Consider the following 3,583-nt stretch of genomic DNA (forward strand, 5'->3'; position numbering starts at 1 on the left):
ATGTGCCTTTTGGGGAAAGAAATGCAAGCATATTAAGGGGTGCAAAAAATGGGGGGGGGAGAGAGAAGGATGCCGAAAACAAAGACCCACGAAAAACAAAAAATCTTAACTGCATGAGTATCAGGAGAGTGTCCAGGGGCAGTTGGGCCCTTGGATGGCAAAGGGGTCGAAGGTGGGCAAAAAGAGAAGGAGATTGCGGAAAAAAGGGATTAATTACTGTATTCACATCTGCATTTGCAGCAGAAGATGGAAGACTGATCCCTGGGCCCAAAATACGTTCTGCAGGAATGGAGTCTGAGGAACGGAGGCAACTGGTGGCCAGAGACAACATTCCAGGCCTTATTGACAAAATAATCCTGTCTCACTGATGGGGGACGATGACGTGTGGGGTCCAGCAGGCCAAGAGCCCCATCACCACCAGAGCTGTGGGCAAGCTCACAGGTGGCTGGGATGCCCACCTGACAGCCGTGGCATCATGGGATCGCATTGTGATGAAACCGTGGGGCTGGTGAGCATGGCTTGGGAGGAACCGCCAATTCAGACCCACTGGCTGCCCCCCATCAGAGTTCTTTGAGAGCTTCAACAAGCATGTCAACATGATCTGGTTGGCTTGGGGCACTTTCAAAAAGCTTTCCGCAATGTATGTCACCAAAGATTCCTGACTAAGCTTTGCAGTCATGGAGTAAGAGGGGAGATCCAGTGAAGAAACAGGAAACAGAAAGGAGGAAGAAGTGGACTGTCCTCCCAGTGGAGGAAAATCGGAAGAGGAGTCTCCCAGGGATCAGTATTAAAGCCTCTGCTTTTAACTTGTTCACAAATGACCCAGAGTTAGACATGAGCAGGGAGGGGGCCATGAATGCGGACGATGCTAAATCGTTCAAGGTTGTTAAAACAAACAGAGATTGCAAAGAGCTCCAAAAGGTCCTCTTCAAACTGGGTGAATGGGCAGCAAAATTGTTGTTGCTAGAATCTATATACCACCCTATACCCGGGGGTCTCAGGGCAGTTCACAGAATAAAATCAATATATAAAACCACAAAATACCTAATAAAAATTAAAACAACAACCCAATAGCCCCCACCCACAAATACATTTTTTTAAGGGCATAGAATGTAAATCAGATCAACCAAAGGCCTGGTTAAAGAGGAACATTTTTGCCTGGTGCCTAAAGGTGTATAATGAAGGTGCCAGGCAAACTTCCCTGAAGAGAGCATTCCACAGACGGGGAGCCATTGCAGAGAAGGCCCCGTTCTCATGTTGCCACCCTCTGGACTTCTCGAGGTGGTGGCAAACAGGGAGGGCAAACAGATGATCTCAGGGTCCGGGTAGGTTCACATGGACAGAGGCAGTCCTTCCTTGAGGTATTGCACCTAATGTGGGCAACTCTAAAGTGATGCATGTTGGAGCTGGAAAACTTAATTTCACGTCTACGCTCCTGGAGGAGACGGACCGGGAGTGAGACCTCGGGGTCCCAGCAGAGAGCCTGCGGAAAACATCGACCTCGTCTGCAGCAGATCATTAGGAATGGAATGGAAATGGCATTCACCCCCCTTGGCCACGTTCTGCTCTGGCTGCCTCACCTCCAACAGGATATATTATTGCAGAGCTGGAAAGGGGTCAGAAAAGGGCGGCCAAAGTGGTCCAGGGAAGAAGCAACAAAGAAAGGTTGCAGCACTGGGGGATTTTTAGTGGAGAGAAAAGGCAAGGAAGAGGAAATGTGGTGGAGGAGCTGTGTGAAACTCGGCCTGGCCTGGGAAGGGCGGATGGGGAAAGCTCTTATCTCTTGCTCATGTCTAGAACTTGGGGGCATCAGTGAAGCTGAGCGTTGGAAGATTCAGGGCGGAGAAAAGGAAGCAGATGCTTCACACCACGCAGACTCCAGGTTCGCCATATTTCAAAAAGTTGTTGCTTTGCCCAAAGTTGTTGAGCTTCTCTTTGCAAAATCCGAGAAAAAAGTGAAGTTTTTGAGGGTATTTTTAAGGAAATTCGCCAAAATCCACAGTTCCGACGTGGGTTGCCAGACGTTTTCTGGACATTGAAGCTACTTCCGACAACCATTTCCTGGCTGTTTCCGGGAAATTCCAGAAGTCTGGCAACCCTAGCATAGTCAAAATATGGAACTTGCTCCTGATAACCACGAACTTGGATGGCTTTCAAAGAGGATTAGACAAGTTCCTATTGATGATTAGTAGCCCCCCCTCGGCTGTTTTCTCCCTCCATGTCAGCCTCCCTGGGCTGCCCCCCTGCTCCCGCCACGGTGGTCCCCGCAGCCTCCACCCTCCCGCACAGCTTGCTCTCCCTGTTCCTGAGCAGGCCAAGAGGGCGGCAGCACCCTGACCCCCACCCGCCTCTCCCCAGGGACAGGCCAAGGCTCTTGGGCCGCTTTGTCCACAGGAAGCTGGAAGCGGCTGCTGCTGAAACCATCAGGGAGGGGGCCGGAGAGGGTGGGCCTTTGCCCGAGGTTGGTCTCCTCTGACCATGAATGGCGAGGAAGGAAAGGAGAGTGAATGCCCCTTTGTGACCAAGGCTGGCCCTGGCAGAGGCCCCACGGGAAGCACAAGAATGTCCCCATTGAGAGTGGCGTCAGCTGTCCTTTCAGCAAAGGACTTTCCCAGCGAGGCAGCAGGGTGAGGCCCTCCCTCCCTCCCTCCCTCCCTCCCTCCCTCCCTCCTTCCTAAGGCACCAGGGCTGCAGCTGCACCTGTTTCACAGGAGAGCCAGGCTGCCTTGCTGCCCAACAAGGGGCATCGGGATCAGGGCAGCGGTTCTGTCCTGGGCAAAGGTGCCACCCGGCATGTGAGCAGCTTCTGGGCTGCAGTGCCATGCTAGAGCAAGGGCAGACAATTCCCCTGCTCCCCGGGAATCTCCTGGGGTCAAGAGGCCAGAAGTGCAGTTGGGGGCCGGCAGCGGATATCTGGTGCCAGGTAAGAAGTAGGTCCAAGTGGAGCATCATGGATGACGGAACAAGGAAGGAAACCAAAGCTGTAGTCAGTAGGTTGCAGAATTCCCCACAGCAATCGGGGTCAGATCCCACCGACAAGACAATCTGAAGTGCCCACATAAGTGTTTAAAGTCCTAAGCAACTTAGACTGCTTGGGTCCCTACCAGGGGTCAGCAAACTTTTTCAGCAGGGGGCTGGTCTACTGTCCCTCAGACCTTGTGGGGGGGCCGGACTATGTTGTTTTTTGGGGGGGATGAACGAATTCCTATGCCCCACAAATAACCCAGAGATGCATTTGAAATAAAAGGACACATTCTACTCGTGTAAAAACACGCTGATTCCCGGACTGTCCGCAGGCCAGATTTAGAAGGAGATTGTGCTGGATTATGACTTTAAAAACTTTGCAGTAATAATTAGAAAAAATTGTAATAATCACATATAAAAGAAACAACAACAAATACAATAAGTAAATAAGGAGGCCATTTACAGGATAAAAGAAGTCTTTTATTTTTATGTTATGTTTTCTTTGTGTAAGGGGATAGGAGTTTAATTTTGATAATTAAATTGCCAATGGTGGTAGGTTTGTTTGTATGTATGAGTTGTTGTGGACTATGTTGTAAATAAAGTATGATGAAGAAAAAGA

The 3,583-nt window shown here is 50.3% G+C and overlaps 1 long non-coding RNA gene across 1 annotated transcript; it reads left to right on the top strand.

Annotated features, from left to right (window-relative positions):
* Positions 1-1,236: 1,236 nt before the first annotated feature.
* LOC307202402 lies at positions 1,237-3,583 on the top strand. Its single transcript, XR_013832877.1, has 2 exons — positions 1,237-2,891; positions 2,929-3,583. It is a non-coding gene; the product is annotated as an uncharacterized lncRNA (long non-coding RNA).

This window comes from Podarcis cretensis, assembly GCF_951804945.1.
Source record: "Podarcis cretensis genome assembly, chromosome: 14".
In the NCBI taxonomy this organism is placed as follows: Eukaryota; Metazoa; Chordata; class Lepidosauria; order Squamata; family Lacertidae; genus Podarcis; species Podarcis cretensis.